The sequence below is a fragment of the Grampus griseus genome (genome assembly GCF_964374135.1).
Source record: "Grampus griseus genome assembly, chromosome: 3".
In the NCBI taxonomy this organism is placed as follows: domain Eukaryota; kingdom Metazoa; phylum Chordata; class Mammalia; order Artiodactyla; family Delphinidae; genus Grampus; species Grampus griseus.
The window spans coordinates 79,308,067-79,330,093 of NC_139019.1; the positions used below are offsets into that span (position 1 = coordinate 79,308,067).

The 22,027-nt window shown below is 38.6% G+C and overlaps 1 long non-coding RNA gene across 1 annotated transcript; it reads left to right on the forward strand.

The window, feature by feature from the left end:
* The first annotated feature begins 4,822 nt into the window (after positions 1 to 4,822).
* On the forward strand, positions 4,823 to 18,578 carry LOC309821124. Its single transcript, XR_014296574.1, has 3 exons — positions 4,823 to 4,939; positions 7,075 to 7,232; positions 17,029 to 18,578. It is a non-coding gene; the product is annotated as an uncharacterized lncRNA (long non-coding RNA).
* Positions 18,579 to 22,027: the final 3,449 nt, after the last annotated feature.

The window sequence follows — 22,027 nt, forward strand, 5'->3', positions numbered from 1 at the left end:
CCTGTGGAATGTTTGTTCTGTGATTATAGTGACACCTGCTGGAAGAGCCGAGAAATAGCAGAAGAAAGGGAGTGAGGGTGTGTTTGTGCAAAATCCTTTATGGTTACTGACAGTAAGTTGTACAACTTGTCCACAGACTCATTTTCTAAACTATATCACTACTGTGGTTTTTCCTTTTTAAATTTTAAGCAGTTGCAGATAAGTCAGTATTATCCCAAAGGTCTGTCTTTAGTATTAGTTTTGGGCCCCTGCAGACATGGGACCTGCATTTGGTTCTTTGAAGGCAGCCTGGATGGCAACAACTTAGTCCTGGTGGGGAGGATCTTGGGGGGCAGGATTTTCTGGCTTTGGAAACTTCTGTAAATCCCCACTTCTTGGGTGTTCCAGAAAGAGACATCACAAGACTGTAAGTTAGTCTTTGTTCACGAAACATGCCAAAGGGTAGAAAAGCTTGAAAAAGAATTAAACCCAAACTGAAGGCACAGAAAAGCACTGTTAGTGCTACTAGGTAGAATATTAAATGGAGCCAATTCTGATTGGGGAAAACATATATAATCATTTCTTAAAGAGAAAGTTAATCCTTATACTTAGTGTTTATGTGTGGCAGTTCAGAACAAATAAAAAAGGAAAATTATGTCAACTGAACACACATGAAGTAGGATGACAGTGTTAACAGCCACTGAGTACATAGTGCTTATGTCTGTACTGAATGAACACTACGAAATAATCTGTCACAATGAGGTCTATGCTTAAAAATAAAAAATTCTTCACTGTATTCATGTCCAGACCTCCAGCTTTTCAGGGATTGAAACTTGAGCAGCTGTCCAAAAATCTTAAAAAGAGGTCGTTATTGTCTTGAACTGCAGATGGTGACTAACAAATATTAAGAATCCTGTTAGTTATCTCAATTTTCTCTTTTGTTTATTTTTTATTAAAAAAAATTTTTTTTTGGTACCCACAGCAGTTAGCAGCATCCTGTTGCCTGGAATCACCTGGAATAACACAGTCTTGGATTGCTGCCGCCCTTTCTGGGCAAAGATACTTTGCCACAGTTTTTCCCCTGTTCCCATAAACAGTTATCTATTTGTATGTGAACCAAGGAGCATCTCCCTCTCTCGTAGAGAATGTAATCAAGACGTTCAAGAAACAGGGCTTCCCTGGTGGCACAGTGGTTGAGAGTCCGCCTGCCGATGCAGGGGACACGGCTTCGTGCCCCAGTCCGGGAGAATCCCACATGCCGCGGAGCGGCTAGGCCCGTGAGCCATGGCCAGTGAGCCTGCGCGTCCGGAGCCTGTGCTCCGCAACTGGAGAGGCCACAACAGTGAAAGGCCCGCGTAACGCAAAAAAAAGACATTCAAGAAACAGCAAGCAGTTCCCAGTTCTTTGTTATTTCACTACCTAGCTCACCATATTGTTTCTGCTTCCATCTATTTTCTGTGTGTCTTTTAAATGGACAAGTCATATTCACATTATTATTTAGATGGTATTTTCATTTGAATTTACTTCTCTTCTTTCCCCAAGTATCTCTCGTAGGCAGGATGCTTAACGCAGTCCTTTGTGCCCTAAACGTGATGTCTGTGAGGTATGTGCTTGGAGTGGGGATGTCTGTGTGCGTCCTCTCCCTTGTGAGCAGTGTGTGGATTTACAAAGAGACTGGACATCCAAGCCCCAGGAGAATATACTAACAGATCCTACAGAGGTAGAATGTATGCCATTGGCCTCGTTAAAATGATGTTCAAACCACTTGCACAAACCAGTCCTGTCAACTAAAATGTATTAAAGTAGGTCCATCAAACTCTAGCCAGAAGAAAGCAACCAGGCAATGTTTTCTAACTGAGAGTTCTTCATGGGTGACAGTTCTAGGACCCATTTTTTATTTTAATAATGAAAACTCCAACTCCAGAAGAAGGAAAAAAAGTAAACATTCTGCTATCAGATTGGATATAGATCAAACCACACACAAATTAACCAAGTATGAATTGTACCTACCTTAAATGACGTTTTAAAAACCAGGATTATCTCAGTCAATAATGTAGCACTACCAAGGGAAATGATGCTATTTGATGGCATAAAGGACTTGCTTCCAGGGGCTTCTAACAAGAAGCAGTAAGGTAGGAGTCACTGAAGGGGAGGATGAGGGGGACGATAAATTCATTTTCTCCCAAGACCTTCTTTGGATCTGCCAAATAACAATGTCGTTTATGCGTTGCTGGCCATCGCTGCAGTGAAGTCTGTGGGGAGCTATCGATTGGCTCACTCTAAGTACACGGGAAAGATTCTGCGCCAGAGTCACCGCATGGATGTTCATCTTCCTTCTTGGGAAGGAAAAGGAAAGAGCAGTGAAATAACTTGGGATAGCACAGAATATAAGATTCTCAGTGTCCTGTCAAGATGGAAATTTTGGTGATGGTTAGAGGCTGGGAAAGAGGTGAAAGTTTATCTAGGTATCTGGGAGGAAACATGGCAACAGGACAGGAAGAGCTCACAAACCCGAATGACAAATATGGAGTGCATCCTGATTACATTTGCAGCCACAGGGCCATTATCACAGGTTCTTTGGTGCATAAACATGTGTTTTATATACTCTTCCTTAGAGGAGGTGGCATAGCATAGCGGTCAGGATTATGGATGGTGGAGTCACACAGTTCTGAGCTCAAGTCCACATACTCTACTAGGCGTGCAGCCTTAGATTTGCCAAGCCATATAGAACTTCACACTTCAGACATTCATTATGAGAGTTAAATATGTTACCATATCTAAAGTGCTCAGCACAGCACCTACCTAGTACAGACCTAGCCCTCAACATATGTTACGTAAAAATGTACCTAAGGTGGAGATTTGTTTGTTTACTTTTAGGAACTGGCAAACTCTTGAGCTATTTCTAGAGCTAAGTTTGCATGTAGGCCCCTGTGAACATTCCAGAATTTAGGGCTGGGTCAGAGTTCTGCCGATCCCTGAGATTAGACACATCCACAAGGGTGATGAACACTGTACCATGGCTCCTAGGGGAATGGGTAAGACCAAAAGCAAGAGCTGTGCATCCCAGATGCCTCCTGTCTACCTCCTCACTGCAGACCCGTCCTCCCGCAAAATCTCAGTGTAGACTCTTCCAGGACTCTATTAAGAGAGTAATTCAGACGTGTGAGCAACCACTTGAGCTGGACACAAGCTCAGGGATTCAGGGTGGCCTGGGGACCGGAAGAACTCTAAGAAAAGCTGCTACCAGTGAAATAATTGCTAGAGATTTCTGGTCATGTGTTATATATCTCAGCAAGTAAGAGTCCCAATGGAGAGAGTATCCAACTTTGGGAAAGGACACTGCCATGTTTTCATAGATGGGTTGCATGTAGAAGGTTTGCTAGCAAGGCCTTCAGTACTCACACGTAAACTGAACTCTTACCCACAGATCTCTTCTAGTTGTTCAGACTAGGCCAATTTAACACATTCCTATCTTCTCAGAATTGTTTGTAGGAGAAAATGGAGGAAGGAAAGAGAAGAGACCTACCATGGCAGCTAGCAGTCTTTGATTGAGCAAGCCCTTCTGCTCTCTGATGTTAGGATTTTTTTCAAATGTTAAGAAGTGAGAGGAGATGAATCACTCAATAAAAAGGCCACACAGAAAAAAAGTTAATGAAAAGGTGTTGAAAAAGACTACAAAAATAATAGAAATAAGAAAGAAAATGGGGTTTCCCTGGTGGCGCAGTGGTTGAGAGTCCGCCTGCCGATGCAGGGGACACGGGTTCGTGCCCCGGTCCGGGAGGATCCCACGTGCCCCGGAGCGGCTGGACCCGTGAGCCGTGGCTGCTGAGCCTGCGCGTCCGGAGCCTGTGCTCCGCAACGGGAGAGGCCACAGCAGTGAGAGGCCCGCGTACCGCAAAAAAAAAAGAAAGAGAAAATGGAAAATGTGACAAAGAAGTAAAGGGTGAAGGAGGGAATGACTGAGAAAAGTTGTAGACAGCAAATAAAAACATGGAATAGAGATACAGAAATGCAGGCAGTGCTTGAAGTAGTTATGAAGAAGAGCAGTGACATGGAGGAATCAGATATCCTTGTGCAGTTAGGGTTCTCCAGAGAAACAGAGCCAATAGAATACATATATGAAGAGATTTGTTATAGGAACTGGCTTACATGGTTATGGAGGCCAAGAAGTCCCACCATCTGCTGTCTGCAAGCTGGAGACCTAGGAAAGTCTGAGTGTCATTCAGTCTGAGTCCGAAGGCCTAACAACCGGGGGCCACTGGTGTTAAGTCCCAGAGTCTGAAGGCCTGAGACCCAAGAGCTCCAACATCCAAGGGCAGGAGAAGCTGGATGTCCCAGCTCAAGAAAAGAGAGAGAATTTGCCTACCTCTACCTTTTTGTTCCATTTGGGCCCCCCATTGGCTGATGACTGCCCACATTGCTGAGGATGGATCCCTTTACTCAGCCTCCTGAATCAAATGCTAATCTCTTCCAGATACACACAGACACACCTAAAAGTAATGTTTTACCAGCTATCTGAGCATCCCTTAGCCCAATCAGATTGGCATATAAAATTAACCTTCACATCCTTCTGTTACATATTTGCTTTTACATTTTATTGTGTATCCCTCGGGCATTGGAGGGAGTAAGAAGGAATCAAGAGCCTGATTTCATCAACAAAATCTAATTAAAACTACCAAGCACAAAAGGGGAAAGGAGGGCCTTGTTGTAAGTTATAGAGCATCTTGTGGATCTAGGGCAGGAATGGCGCCAGGCTCACAAGGAGGGAAACAGAGTCTGGAAAGTTGTGAGGGTCTCATCTCTGCTTCTGGCTCTAAACGCCTTTTCTTTTCTATCACGCTGCAGGCTGATTCCTCTACTTCACAGGAACTCTTGGTAAAACTACAGAGTTGTGGTTCCATCTACCTACGGAGAGTTCGTATTCACTGAGGATCTCTTTGGCCCAGCTTAAGCCAGCCAGGTAAGCGATCATAACACAGGATGGCAGCAGGCATCTCCACTACACGACAGGCCTCTATGAAGTTTCGGCACTTGAGAGCTCTTAGGGCATTGATGGTGTGGCCCACTTTATTCAGTCCTCGAGAGGCCCACCATGACTGCCCCATCCACAATGATACCCCCTCCCTCATTCTCTACTCCCAAACCCTGCATGATTTACTTCTTCACTATCTTACAATATACTGTGTTTCATGTTTATGTGTTTATTGTGTCTCCCCTGCTAGGATGTAAACTCCATAAGAGCAGAGATTTTTTTTTTTTTTTTTTTTTTTACTATTTACTGTTTTGTCCCTAGAGAAGACTGGCACTCACTATGTATTAATAGAGTATTTGTGGAAGGAAGGAAGGAAGGAAGGAAGGAGGGAGGGAGAGAAGGAAGGAAGGGAGGGAGGGAGGAAAGGGGGAAGATATGCTGAAATTCAACTTAGTGATCCCTCAAGAGTAGAGCTAGGACTGAAATTAGAAGAAACAAAGAACAGAGGAGTTGAGAATAAGCTGACAGATGTGATTATTACAATCAGGAAGACTTCAAGCTATGGTGACCACTTTTTCTGACACTTACCTATTAGGAATATCGAGGTGGAGGCTGTGTGAAAGGGGAGGAGCTGATTCTAGAACTGGACTAATCCTGCATCCAACAGAGATCTAATAGCTGTTGGTCGTTTATTATGTCTCAGACACCATGCAGGCACCTTGTAAACTCCATGAGATCTGAGAAGACTGAGGGGGGAGGTTGAGTTGTTAGACTGTGATCACCAAGCAGTGGGGGTGGAGCTTTCATTAGCATCCACACTCACTGGAACCAGAAAGCCCACACTTGCCAGTGAGATGATGCTTGAGCCCAGTAATGTTTTACTGTTGCTGTATGGTTTACATTAAATTATAGTACTTGCTTGAAAGGAAATGCTAAAAAAGTCTGGTTAAATAGCCTATTAAACAAACCTTCTTTTATGAATAGTAAATACTACAAATTACCATTTTAATTGTTTGCTAACAAGACATCTAAAATATTTGAGAATATTGTCATAAGAAAGTAAATAGTACATCTGTAATCTTACTTAAACACTTTGCTTAATTATTAATTAAGCAATAATTAATTGTTACAAAAAGGAAGTTTATCATCCTTGTTTGAATCAGTGGGGTCAAAAATTAAAGAATGTTTAGTCTGTTTTATGTGTAAATACCTATATAAATACATATGCATGTGTATAACATTGATAAAACCTTACATAAGTTTCAACATTACTAATCACCTGACAAAAAGGTGCCAAAACTTGTCAACTCATCAGAACCACATTCTTTGGCAATCATGGGGTAGGATTATGAATTCAATGTATAAAATAACTTACTGACATTGAAGAGGAATCTTAATGAGTAGGAAAATTGGACTGAGTGTAGTATAAAAGGGAAGAGTTATTCATTTAACAAACATATACTGAGTATCTACTAAGTTCAAAACATTGTTGAATGCTAGAGATTCAAGTCCGAATAGTCATATTTCCTTACCTAGAGGAACTTACAGTTTAGCAAAAAGGAATATTATGTTCAACCCTCAGTGCTCAACTTTGTTTGTATAATTCCATTTATATGAAATGTCTAGAACAGACAAATTTATAGAGACAGAAAGTAGGTTAGTGGTAGCCTAGGGCTGAGGGAATAGAAGAAAGGTGGGTGACAGCTAAAAAATATGGGCTTTATTTTGGGAGTAGTGAAAATATTACAAAATTGATTGTGGTGATGGTTTCACAATGCTGTGAAGAGAAAAAAGAACTTTCAATTGTATACTTTAAATGGACGAGTTGTATTACATGTGAATAAGATTGTTAACAAAAAACCTACATAACCCAACATTTATTATCTCATATTGTCTGTGGACCAGGAGTCTAGGCATGGCTTAATTGGGTACTTTGCTTAGGATCTCACAAAGCTGCAATGAAGGTGTTGGACAGGGCTGTGATCATATCACTCAGGGCTCAACTTTAAATGAAATGTTTTTAAATGGGCTAATATGTATTTCATATATCAAGTGTAACTTATTTCTATAATATCAATCCACAATTTCAATAAAGTAAAGTACTTTCTCTCATGGTTCTACAGATTGGCTGGGCTCAGCTGGGTGGTTCTTCCCTGGGATCTCCCATGCAGTGGTGGTTAGCAGTCTTCAAGGATGCAGTGATCCGAAAGTTCAGTTGGCCTGGACATCCAAGATGGCCCGCTCAACTGGCTGACAGTCAGAGGTGACTGTTCGCTGGGAGGTAAGCTGGGCTAGACACTAGAATCCCTGCACGTGGCTTTCCGTGTGACTTTGACTTGGGCTTTTCATACATAGCATGACGGCTCTAAGAGGGAGCACATGGAGAGTAAGCATGATGCAAAAGCAGTTAAGATAAATCAAACACTTTTAAGGGCTACACCAGGAACTAGCACAGCGTCACTTCCACTGTATTTCATAAGTCAAAGCAGTCACGGGGCTTATCCAAACTTAGGAACATAGGGAAATAAACTCTATCTCTTGATGAGGGAGTATCAAGACCACATTGTAGAATAATGTGGGATTAGAGTTATCATTAGATATCTTTGGAAAACATCTGCCACAAATAGAAAAGTCATTGTTTTGAACAATGTTTCATTTCAATTTTTTTTTTTTTAATTTTTATTTGGCTGCACCACATGGCACGTGCGATCTTAGTTCCCTGACCAAGGATCGAACCTGTGTCCTCTGCATTGGGAGCACAGAGTCTTAACCACTGGACCACCAGGGAAGTCCCAAATTATGTTAACCTAGCATTAAAACTTTCAAATGCAGTCAGTCATTATCTGTCTGACAAGCAAGGTTGTTCCCATCTACACTTACCTAAGGGAAAGAAGGAAATGCCACATATGGGGAAAGAACTTCCCTCCAATGGTGAGACAAGTACTAGTGCAGGTCTAACATGCACACCCACACCCCAAGTAGCACAGAAACAAGTCTTTAATATCCAGGGCAAGATAATACATCCAGACAGTCTTCGGTGATAATAAATCTAAATGCTTATCTATGAGTGTCATGTCCTTTCAGCTCTTCATCAATTCAAACAGAAATTAATCTATTGAAATCAACTATATGATACTGTTAAGTGTTTTAGACTGTATAAAAGCTTATAATTCAGAAACCATGTCTTCCTGTAATTTACAACTTATGCCAAGGGCAGAAAAATATTGTCTCTTCTTCATGATTGGTCTCAGCAGTGGTTGATGGGTCCCTTATTTTTGAGTGTTATTGGTTTTTGGCCTTTTTCCCCCAAATGGCTACCAGAATAAGTTGCACAAAATTCAGAATTAATTTTGCGTAGGCTGCCTTTTAACCTGCATTAATTTAGAAACATGTTCAAGCATTTCTTGTTTACCATCAGTAGAGATAAGATTGTGGTAAGAGTCTCAACATTTTTCCATAGTGCTGCATATAAAAGAGAAATATGAACAATTTTCACAGTAACTGACATAAATTATTTTTTTTAAACTATTAACTCTTCATGTTTGAATATGGTCATTAGATAGGCTTGGAAAACCCCAAAATGTTCTCCCAATGCTTAAAAATTTCTATGTCCCTGCATCTTTTAGTCTTCTTAAAAAGAAAATGTACCTAAGCGGGAACCTAGAAAATCCCAGATGGTTGATACACAGGTTCTGTCATGGCAGGAAGAGAGATAAAGGTATTAGAAAGTTGCGTTTTTTCCTGACAAGATATTCCTCCTGTCTCACTTTTTGGTACGATGGAGAGCAAAGATTCAGTCCTTTACTAGGTCCCATCCCCAGTATGAGCCTTGCCGCCATTTATCAGTAGGGACAGTCCTGATAGCCCCCAAGCTCTCTGATGAGGTTACAAAGAAAGTAGCAAGAGGCTGGTTCACTGGAGGGCACTTTTAATCGATTGTGAACGTGTGTTGTGTATGTAGGTCAATGAATTTCTGGAAGTGTGCTCAGGTGGCTCAATGAAGATTACTTCCTTGGGCTACCTTTGACCTCAATTTAAGCAATTTATTTATAGTTGGGACAATGTTGTTTTAACATGACCTTAAAGTAAATTGAACAAGCCAATCCCCCGTGCAATGATCGGCCACTATGAAGCCCGTTTTTTACAGGAAAGAGATGCATTTAGATCTTTGAGAAGAACTGGATAGGGACCAAGGTGGTGGAAGTGTGGGAAGAAACTTCAGAAACAAAGATAAATGGTTTGTTTTTTAGAGGAATAAATGGGTCAGTGTTCCAAACACTCCATTTCATTTATCAAGTTGGCAACAGTATCAACAAACTCAATTGCTAGCAAATGATTATCTGATTAAAATGGCAAGAAGAATATGTCCAAATAGGTAGAGAGTGTGGACTAAATTTTATAAGATTTAAAATACCCTTAGTGCATTCGTTTCGACTGTATCAGTAGTATATGGGGTACCATTTCGTCAGAAAAAAATCTCAAGGATTTGCTTATTCTTTACAGATTATGCATCCCTTGTTCTCTTGAGAATCTTACTCCACTTCTCAAGTTTACTGAACTACACTGATCCACTTAAAAAACTAAACTGACCTCAGTTATCTTTGTTCATGCTGCTAAAATTGAACTCCTTAAGGTCATGTTGTGTTATGTGGTCCATGCATTTTGTTGTACCATTCCCAAATGTTTCTAGGTACCTAAAAATGTTTAGGGTAGACAATAAAGTCACTAAATGAAAATTGGATGCAACTTGCCCAAATTTCAAAAAAGAAAGGAATGTTCTTTTCACTCCACCTATGGAGTATGAAAATGACAGAAAGAGTCATTGACTAACCCCCAAACTCTTGCCCCAAGGGCAGGCCAACAATGTTGCAGATAGGTGCAGACGGGTATCTAGGACATTCAAGCTCCAAGCCCTGGGCCTTCAATGCCTCTGTCTCCTTCATTTGGATGATTCAGTGCTACAGCCTGGTTTTTCTGGTCCCCATTCACCTGCAGCTCTTGCTTAACCAATCTATTGTGTATAAGAAGGTGACTTTCCCACCAACACTTCTGCAATCTCTTTCTCATGAAATGCTTTGCAAGACAGCTCTCCCTTTGACACCTTATACTTATACTGTATCCTGTGTAGATTAATAATGTTTTTGTCCCAAGATCAGTTATCTAGAAAACTCAGCTATCCAGAACACAGCCAAGAGTAAATAGGAAGATAAAAAGTCATCTGAGCCACTAAAGGAAACTTAGAGAATATGTACACAAAATCTTGCTCATTTTACTCAGAGAAGAATCTCAAGCCACCACTCAGGGCTTATTTACTTCTATTTTACGTGCAATTCATACATGATCATCAACCAACTTCTTATTCAGCATCACAAGAAAACCAACAAATATGCAGAAGGAAGAAAGAAGGCTGGTAGAAGCAGGCACACTAGCAATAACCAAAATAAACCTGACAACTGCTTTGGATGAGAAAGAGAACTTCAAAATGTACATCAGAATAAAAGATACATCATTCTAAATCAGTGTGTGGGAGTATCGCAACATCGCCTGAGGCCATCACTGATGTTCAGTACAGTGGAACTGAGTCATCAAGAAAAGGTTAAATTATATTTTGAATTCCAGTAAGAAGGCAGAATGTGTATTGCCCATTACATAAAGTTTTTCAATAAAAATGGCTGAAATAAAGGATTTCAGGTCATTCATTTATTAAATAGACATCGAGTGCTTACTATGTGCTGAGCTCGACTTCCATTCCCTGCCTTTTGTTTTTAATTTTAGATAACTGAGGCCTGGAAGATAAGCTATCTGCTCATTCCTAACAATTTTCTCAAAATTGCTGAGACTAAGCCGGGCCATAAAGATAGCACATCACTGCCCCGGTGCTCTCCCTTCTGCAGGTTTGCTGCAGCCTCAGACTGCTGTCAGTGGATTGCTTGATGTGTCTGAATGGAGTGATGAGACACAGCTCAGTTAAAACCTATTGCTTTATTAACTGTGAGAAACTTAGTGCAAATAATAGATATTAGGACCTGGGGATGCAGTCTCTCTGTTCTTAATATAAGGAATAAGGCTATCTCTTGTTAAGTTATGGGCTCTATTAGGCCGATAACTGACTGCCTTGCCTTGGTACCAGAAAGCGCAAGCTAAGACTGTGACCCACTTCTCACTATTGAAGGGATTTCATGGGTGTTATGTTGTGCACTGCGTTTTGTTTCCATACCTTTTGTTTTCCATTTGCCTCATCCTTTTCACTTATTTTGAATGTATATCTTTTTGCTCTATAGTTTGTTTATTGAAAACTTGTATGGAAGTTGTCATGCGCTAGATGCCGTTCTAAGCCCTTTACAAATATTAACTCATTTATTTCTCATAATTATGCTATGTGATATCCATTTATAGATCATTAAAAACTGACACTGAGAGATTCGTTATCATATGTATCTTTTAATCTACACAAAGTCTTTTTGGAAAATAAGAGAATATATTGCAATTCATAAACAATTAGCTAATAAAATTAACTGGAAAATTTACTTAAATGTATCCTTATTTCCCAGCAGTGTCAAATATACCAGAGGTGTATGATATAGATAGAGGTGTATGCTTACATTCAAGTGATGTTAAAGTGTTTATTGTATTCTTGAGATCCTTAAGACACACCGTGATCTAATCAGGCAGCTAACAGCTAATCAGACACCTGGGTGGGGAAACGCTGCAGTGATTTGATGCTCCCTGGCACACTTCCTCCTGGCCTTCTGAGGGATGTGTTTCCCACCTCTTTATAGGACATGCAAGCCCTAGTGAATGGCCTCAGTCGTTCATCTTATCTTACGGTTAATAGTGCTGTTAGCTGCCTGAGAATAAGTAACCCAAGTCTCCAGAAATCCTGAGAGTGGAGGAACAGATTTTCCACGATTGTTTCAAGGATTCTTTTGGAGATTTTTAGTGCAGCAGGCTGTAAATTGTTTCTTGAATTATTGAAAATCACGGACATCTGGGTTGATTAGCTGAGTAAACTTGAATGAGTTCTTTACTCCCAAGTGCTGTGCTCCTCTCCTCCTGGGTTGATATTACACCCTTGTGTCTGGGTCTGGACAATTCAGAGGCTGAAAGAGGCATTATCATCTCAGACAAGACTAATCTCATTACCAGGTACAAAATGGCAAAAAAAAAAAATCTTTTTGCCTGTTATCCACTTTAAAATCAGCCCCAAAATGAGAACAGAAAAGAAACAGAAACTCAGTTTTTGACGATACTAAAATAAATCCATATTTCCTAAACCCGGTGTAAGTCAGAAGTGAATAGGGGAACGGTCACTCATCTACCAGAGTGAAGAAACACCCAATGCAGATAAAGGTAAAGGTAGATACCAGTGGGAAGCAAGTCAGTTTGCCCGGCAGCTCTTCTGAAAGGCTCAGGAATGGGAGAAACCAGGTACCAAGAAAGGCCTGGGTGATTCCAAGTTGTTCCTCTGAGCCAGTTTTTGAGTGGAGACCTGGGGTCTTATTGGTTCATATGTAATTATCTGAGTTCATTATCTTCAGATTGTTAAAGTTCTACTTCTCTGAAACACAGTACAGCTGTTAGCATATATTTTATAAATTTGAAATGTAATATTAATCATAATTTTTGCTAAAATCTCATTATGTTTTAATGATTTCTAAACGTTTAGAGGCTGTACATGTGCTATTTGGACTATTTGATCAAGAAACTCTTGCTTGATATTCAGCTAAACTGAAATATTATCTCAATGCTCATGGTGCTTTCAAGTCAATTAAGTATCATCACTTAAATCTGTTAAACTTTCATTCTTCATTGCTATCATTCTAATTCAAAGGAAGTATATCCATAGCTTAAAAATAGTTCTTTAAAGATTAAAAGGAGTGATGAAAGTGGTAGTATAAATACTGCAACTAAGAATAAAAGTGGAGGGCTTCCCTGGTGGCGCAGTTGTTGAGAGTCCGCCTGCTGATGCAGGGGACACGGGTTCGTGCCCCGGTCCGGGAAGATCCCACATGCCGTGGAGCTGCTGGGCCCGTGAGCCATGGCCGCTGAGCCTGCGCGTCCGGAGCCTGTGCTCCGCAACAGGAGAGGCCACAGCAGTGAGAGGCCCGCGTACTGCAAAAAAACAAAACAACAACAGCAACAAAAAAGAATAAAAGTGGAAATATAGATAGGGAGCAGAACTCCAGGGTGAATGTAGAATGTGAATCTTCATAAGCTAGAGCAAGGAAAATTAAACTTGTAATGATTTTGCACAAGCAGCCAAAAAGAAAAGTGTGATTACGTACGATGGTGAATATAAGATAAATGAACTTTATTGGAAAATTGATCCACTGCCACCAGTCCCAGTGCATTATCTGTTAAAACACTTGTCTGTAGTGGCATATAGCTGGAGGGGATTTCTTGCATAGTGACTAGTCTTGTAAAATCAATCACAGTTTTACAAAACTATGCAAAATAATGCTATTCATTACATAACTGCTGAAATTTTTTCTGAAGGCAGGCAAATGACCAATATCACAGACTGATATTTATTCATATTTGTATACCTCCTACCCTTTATTGCTGTGAAGACTGAAACCAAAAAAGGTCAATATTGTATGCTTTATTAGAGAGAAAGCAGAATAATTCGGAAGAAAAACATGTCCAAACAGCATGATTACCAGCTATCTATAACTACATAACACCATAACAATTAAAACAGTGTGAAACTACCTCAGAATGAGAAAAACAAGCTAGGAAAACAGAATAGAGGTCAGAAGTTGACCTGAGCATAAATAGGAACTTGATATATAATGGAATTGATCATTCAAATCAGTGAGAAAAGAATGAAGTATTTAATAAAGTGTGCTTGAGCTGTTGCTTATTCACATGCAAAAATTGGCATTGTATCCTTACCTCACTCTAGATGAAAATAAATTCCAGATGATTTAAAGACATAAATGTTAAAAGAAAAACCTTTTTAAATTTGAGAAGAAAATATAGATTGATTGATTGATTCATGACCTTAAATTAAGTAAGAATTTCTTAAACCATATACTAAAAGCACAAGAAGCAAACTACATGAAAAAAAGATTGATACATCTGCAATATTTAACTTTGACACAAAATTTTAGGACATACTATTTCGTTATGTGAACAAAAATATTAAAAAGTGAATCATTGTCAACTTGGGAGAGGCATAAAGGGAAAGATTCTGGGAAGGTATCCAGGAGATTTCAATTATATCTATAATTTATCTCAACAATATGTATAACAAGCATATATGGCAAAATGCTATGGTCTGACGAAGTTGACTTACTGGTGTGGGTTGTATTGTTTTCTATAACTTCTCTATTTTATGCTTAAAATAGTTTATAGTAAAAAAAAATTAAAGAATGCTTAAGAGGCATGCTGATAGAATGTGAGGTCCATCATATGTAAAACACAGGTTCCAGAAGGGAATGTTAGAGCGAATGGAAGAGTAGTATATTCAAAGAGATAATGCCTGAATATTTTCTAAAATTGATGAAAGACATGAATCAAGATATAAATATACACACACCCTCTCATGAATTCTTATGAATACACACTTTTTTTTAAAGAGAAATTGAGTTTGAGCTGAGATCTTTTCAGCTACAATTTGTACCAAGAGAATAAAAGTGTCTGGGATGGGACGTAACAAATGTATTATGAAACTTGAATACCAACAATTAAATATTCTCATGTGCCTGCCAATGAACGGCTACTGGTAAAATTCCTTATTCAAATGGCACTGTTAGTTGTTATATAAAATGAATGGCACATAATGTGGATGAGCAATCATTTTCTTCTGGGTGCTAGCAGATCGTTTACTTCATTGTTAATCACCAGTGGTCAAAGTATGGTTCAGATTTTGGCATCTATGCGAAACTTATAAGGTAGAAGTATGTGATGATTTACTGTTTATTTGCTTTTTACTGAAAACCCAGGCTACGTAAGAACAGACTTTTCATTTTGTTAACTGGTTTCTTTTTGAGGCATGATATGGGCCAGGGGTTAGCAAACTATAGCCCACAGGCCAAGTCTGACTCACCACCTATTAGCCTACCAGCTAGCAGTAGCTTTTATATTATTAAATGGGAAAAAAAAAATTAAGAGTATATTTCCTGCTATGTGAAAATTATGTGAAATTAAAATTTCAGTGTTCATAAATACAGTTTTTTTTTTTAACACAAGCGCTTTCATCTTTATATCGTCTATGCTACTTTGATGCTACATTTAGGCCTGCAAAACCTAAAATATTAACTCTCTGGACATTTACAGAGGGTTTGCTGACCCTCTGATATAGAATATAAATGTAGCTCAAAACACTCCAGCTGATATGCAGGAAGGAAGAGATGTAAATTGCAAATAATTTATACATTAATGCGAATTTACACACTGCTTTATTTACAGAGAACAGTTATGTAGAATATATGACATTTAATCATGATTTGCCACTAAATGAAGTTGTGAAAATTATTAATATAATTAAATTGTTGTGATGACTATAGCTGCTTTTCCTCATGTTATGTGAAGAAATAATAAGTAAATGATTCTGCTTTTACATATCACAGTAAACTGGCTTTTGAAGGGAAAGTTGCTCTCATGAGTTTGTAAAAGGAGAGATGAAATAAGACAGTTCATCATGACAATGAAAATTCCAGTGAAGACAGTATTTTTACTTTCATATTGTTATTATTCTAGTGATTAGCCAGAATCTAATAATTCAAGACCAAAATTCCACAAGGCTTAAGTTTGAAAATAAGATTTTGACTGAAAATAATGTTGAAGATAAATTCTCCTAAGAAGACAAAATTTGGGTTCAAATCACTGCATTGCTGAGTTTGACTGTTTACAAGCACTTGATGTTTTTTCATCCTTCAGAGAATGAAATCAATGATATATTAGAGTACAAACCTTGTCTCTACTTAAATGCTAAAACAAAGCATAAAGAAATGTTCCACAGCTAAATGAAACCTATAAGTTCAACTTTATATGTTGAAGCAATCAACTTTATAGGTTTTTATTGTTGCTGGTGTTGTTTTCAGTGTAATAACTCATCTACACAGTGTCCAGCAAAGTGATGAAAGTTATTTTCAGTGAGCAATCTAACTTCAATGTTATGTACAATACAAACATGGAAAACTGATTGTCAAAACATTTCTCCCATTCTTAATGATACACAAATGTGATTTTCTAATCCAGTTAAAATAGAGATCAAAATAAGAAATCCCCCAGATGTGGAACCTCATTACGCTACCTTCATGAAGACTGCACACACTGTCATTCTTCTCCATGGTTTGAAACAAAGATCATTCGTATTTTAAGTATTGTTCCCCTTTTGTAAATTGTGATGAATTCTTGTTTTTTGATCTGCCTAAAAATTAGCGGCTAAACTTTGGCTATAAAGTGGCCCACAGCCACTGTTAGTTTACATAAAATGTTCAAAATGTAATAAGTATCTTTTTTTTTTTAAGAAGTAAATGGTGAAAATGCCACAAAGAACATAGGAAATAAAGTGGGAATTGAAGGACAAGTAAGACTTTGCTAATAGATATATTTCAGGAGCCAGAAATGTACATGCAAGGTACAGAAGCGTGAAAACTGAGGTAAGTGGTGGTGAGTAGACCAGTGCCTGAGGGTGAAGAATTAGTATATAGGAGATGGAAAACGATTGCAAAGGTTATTCAAAGGGCAATTCTTTTTTTCCTCAGTGATGACTTATAAAACTTCCATTTACTTTATTTTTGAAACTTTTGAGCTCTTTTTTTTTTTTTCCAAAGCTTTTTCAAAGGCTTCTGGAAGCATATATGATCTTAAAGAATTTGCCGATCAGATTGTGAGTGTCTGGCACAATGAATGATTCAAGAAGGAGGAGAAGAAGATGTTACAATATGGACAAGGATTGGAAAGCAACATGTTCTCCTAAACCACTGGTTTGAAAAAAGAAAAAATGATTTCCAACCTAGATTTTTAAAGGCTTCTCTATTATCAATTAAGTTGCAGATTTGAAAAAAAAAAAAGATATTTTTAGAAATACACTTTCAAAAACCTAATTCCTATTCATCCTTTCTCAGAATGCTACTGGAGAATATGTTCCACCAGGATAAGGGGATAAACCCAGGAGGAACTAGAGGATCCAGGAACCAGGGGATCCATCGCAGGAAGGAAGCCGACAGAATTCCTAAATGAGGCCATGGTCATGCAGCAGGCTAGAGGCAGCCCCATCCCAAATAGGAAAGGTCAGAAGACTTTGGAAGAGACTTCTTCAAGAAGATGAAATTGAAACCTAACATGTCTGAACATATAAACTGAAGACATACAATTCAGGGGGAGTTTGGAACTGAGTTGAGTACATAGAAAACTATTAAAAATTCCAAGGAAAATGAAATGTTGTGCAGGCAAGACAGAGTAATCACAGTGCACTGAGTATGTGGCTCAGGTGCAGATAGTGTTTAACATGACCCTCATAATGTGGAAACTGAACGTGTTTCATGCTAAAGTTGCATCTATACAGGGAAGACTGGAGCATGGGAACTCTGTGGGGTGCAGATGGAGGTGAAATTGAACTGAATCCTCATCTTTCATAATGGAAAGTTATAATAGTTAATGCCTAAAACTGTAAGACAGAAAAGCAGCAATACCCACATTGTATTTTGGTATATGTCGGTTACAATCATAAGACGGGGCAAGAGCGTTAAAAGGAAGGTAAGCAATGCTGTGGTGAGCTGATTAAGACCCAGGACTGTTCTTTTTCATAAAAGCTTTGTGGAGGTATCTCTATCTTTGTATCATGAGTATTTTTAATTTCAATAAAAAGTATATTTCAGACAGTTAAAATGCAGAATACAAAAGCATATCTATGATGATAAGAACAAGAATTAGAAGAAGGTATAGACTAATAAGCACATTGATTTGGAGAAAGAAATTTCTTCATTGGACCTTAAAATAATATGTTTACTTAGATTAAAATCAGATTTGGGGGCATGCGTACTTCTCAGTTTTCATCACATGTTCTCAACTCAATTGATTTCAAAAGTCCGGAAGTGAGAGAAGTTCTGTGTTTTTATTTTGTTTTAAGTTAGTTAGGACAATAATCTTCCAACTGAAGCACATGAAGACTTTCTAAGGCATATGTGCATGTGATTTCCAGATCCTCTTGTTTCATAGGTAATATTTCTTAGAACTGTTCTGCCTGAAGCCATCCCTGAAGTTGAAGATCATGCTGTTTTCCTTGCCTGCTCCCTCTTCATAACCAGCCTTCTCCCAATTAACACCTGAAATGCATATCCCTCAACCATCCCTAGTCTTCCGATGGAACAATGCTCTGATTTGAAAAACCTCTGGAGCATCAAGCCAGGGGACAATTCAAAATATTGCTTAAGCAAGTGAATGACTCTAATGAATGGGTAACAATCATTATGCAAATCAAATAGTTTTCAATTATTTCTTAGCACAAAATAGGAAGATCTAATCCAGTCGTCAACTATTAGATCATTAAAACATTTCTGATGATCAATCACTATGTGACTTTCAGCATGTAACCTGGGAGGGGTTCAAATAACTTTGTGACATTGCCTGAACAAAACTCCTTCCATTTCCATCTACTTATTGATATGATCGAGTTTGTCAGCATAATAAAAATAAAACTGATGCTGAATCCTGTCTTATTCTAAAATAAATATATCCTCATTCACCTCATTAATATCTACATTTAAAATACAATTTTACTTTTTAGGTTTAATAATTCTATATCAATGTTTATAATACATGTATGCTATTGTGATTAATTGTATATTAGTAATATCTGTAATAATTATGGTCACTTGAAGTTTTTAAAAACTATATTTCGATTTATGTATGTATTTTTGTTGCAGGAAAGTGTGAGAGGGTGATCCAAAAAAACCCTACAAGTATATGTGATGTAATGAAAGTGGAATTTATATACAAGTTAAGAAGAGAATAGAAAAACGCAAATTTTCCAATTGCTTAAGAAAGCTTTTTCCATGTATATTTTTTAGGGGTTAAAAAACAAGAGATTGTTTAATTAGTAAAATACAAGGATGAGGCCAGGTAGGGCAGGGGTGGGGGGGACCACCTGGGGTCCTCCCTCCACTACATCCACCATTTTATTTTTGAATGGATGGTGATGGGTATCAAGTTGGCCATAGTATTTAGTTTCCTTTGGATATATGGAAAAGGTGATATAAATTTTATTTTAAAATATAAATATTTCAAAATATACCAGAAATGATATCCTTTATTATAACATACAAAAATTATGTCCTTATTTTGAAATTTTTTAGATATGACAAACTTTTTGGAGGGATTCATAATTTTAAAAATTATTTTTAAGACTCTCAGAGCAAAAATTTTGCAGAACACCTGTCTTTTCTATGGTTCCTTTAATGGGTGGATTCATACTGCCCTCTGGTGGTTACAGAGGTTGGAACACATGAAGTACAGATTTGGACCTGTGGCATTTTGGAAACAGAATTCCATTTCCTTTTTGCGGCATTGAAAAAATAGCAATTTGTTGTAGAGATGACTACATTTCACACATAATCACAGTTTTTATGAAATGTGGATATAGTGACAGGATTTTGAAATTTAGGATTTGACATCCAATGGATCAAAAAAATCAGCTTGTTCACCTTTAATAACTGTAATTTGGCATTGACCAAGCAAGCAGATTTTTGCTTTCCAGAGATATCCAGACAGTACTCAAGAGTCCCCAGACATGGGGACTTCCCTGGTGACACAGTGGTTAAGAATCCGCCTGCCAATGCAGGGGACACGGGTTCGAGCCCTGGTCCAGGAAGTTTCCCACATGCCACAGAACAACTAAGCCCGTGTGCTACAACTACTGAGCCTGAGCTCTAGAGCCTACGAGCCACAACTACTGAAGCCCGCGCGCCTAGAGCCCGTGCTCCGCAACAAGAGAAGCCACCGCAAAGAGAAGCCTGTGCACCGCAACGAAGAGTAGCCCCCGCTCGCCGCAACTAGAGAAAGCCCGCGCACAGCAACGAAGACCCAACGCAGACAAAAATAAATAAATAGATAGATAAATTTATTATTTTAAAAAAAGGGAAAAAAAGAGTCTCTAGACATGATACAGACACTCCATCAGCTGAATGTAAAATTGGCGTTTAGATTCGGGTTTTTCTCCGTGCAATCGTGGAGCTTTACCTTCGTTTAGCTCTCCCTGTAGCATCCTCCCTCCTTGCGCTTCTCTGCCCCCAGGGGCTCCATGCCTTGAGGATGTCAGTAACTGGGATGAACATAATGGAGAAAGTGTGGCATAGTGGAAAGAGTGGGGCATAATGAAATTTGAAAGAACTATATCTGAATTTTATCCCCAGCCATCACTAGCTGTGATCTTGGGAGAATTAACTTCTCTTGATCAGTTTCCACAACAGGAAAACGGTTAAACTACCGGCCTCGTAGGTGCCATGGAAAACTAAAAACACATAGGTAAGGTGCTCAATAAGAGCAACCAACTGAACTTATTCCTATTTTATACATTTGAAAGATAAGCAGGTTTGACCATTTGAGGGATAAGAAATATAGTCACAGGGAGTCACTTGTTGGGGTATCTTGGTCATTTTTATTTAGTTAGTTACAGCAGTGCCATTATATGTATCTTGCTTAAATAGTTCTTTCCCTTTAAGAGAAATAATTCACCATTTTTCATCTTTATTAAACTTCCTCTCCCTTCTCCATTTCTCAGATGATTGAACTTGGTTTATACTGAGAAAATAGAGCCTCTAAAATTACCAGCCTGTGAGCAATCACACCCATGTGCCACTCACAGTTCTTTTACTATGGACAGTAACTCCTTCCCCTGTGCTCTGAAACTCTCTCTTCATAAACTCCCACCTTTATAAAGGCTTGATCCTTGCAATTATCCCCTCTCCTCTGCATCATGTTTTTTTTCTTTCTACTGGGTCATTTCCACAAATGAAAAATATCCTCAAGTATCTCCTTCTCTTTTAAACAACCTCCGCCCCTAAAAAATCTTCCTCGATTCCACATAACCCTGTAGATAATGACCTATTTCTCTGTTCCCCTTCACCACTGAACTTCTTGAAAATGTCTGTGCGTCACAGTTTCTATTTCCCCACCTCACATGCTTTCTTCAATCTACTTCACTTGCAGTAACATCCTTCCACTTGGCTGAGACTTGTCAAGGTCAGAAATTTAATTCTCTGTTACCAAATCCAGTTAAAAAAAAAAACCTCTCTGTTCTTATCTTAAGTGACTCAACAACTTTTGACCGTTGACCACATGAATGAGAAAAAATATGGTATGTGAAAATGGCATCGTAGGGATGACTTTGTGGTAAAGAATATAAACTCAGTCAAAGTAACTTAAATAGAAAAAAATTTTTTTGGAAAAAATCTAATATTATCTCACACAATAAGAGGAGGAAGTACAGCCAAGCCCCATAAGATAATTCACTAGGCTGCTCTGAATGTGCATGGTCTCTTGTTTTTGCTTCTCTCTGCATGTCTGCTTCGTGCTTATGCTCCTTTAAAGATGACTGATATATACACCTATCTAGGTCAAGGGATCAACAAAGACCCACAAGAGTCCCTAAGTCCCTCATAATAAATTCCAATGAGAGAAACTTGACTAGTCCTGCTTAAAGTGTGCATCTTTTCCCAATTAGCCATGGCCAAGGAATGGCAGGGTCATGGTGATGGTTAATTTTATGCATCAACTTTGCTAGGCTACAGTACACAGTTATTTGCTCAAACATCAGTCTAGACGTTGCTGTGAAGGTATTTTTTAGATGTTATTAACATTTAAATCAGTAGCCTTTGAGTAAAGCCGATGACCCTCCCCCCCACCCCCATTATGTGGGTGGGCTCATTCAATCTGCTGTAGGCCTTAAGAGCAAAGACTGAGGTTTTGAAAAAAAAAAAAAAAAAAGGCTTTTGCCTCCAGACTCTGCAACATAGAAACGCTGACTCACTTTCCAGGCTGTGGGCTTGCCATAAGAATTTTAGACGCACCATGCCCTGCATTCACATGAGCCAATGCCTTAAACTAAATCGATCTCTGAGAGAGAGA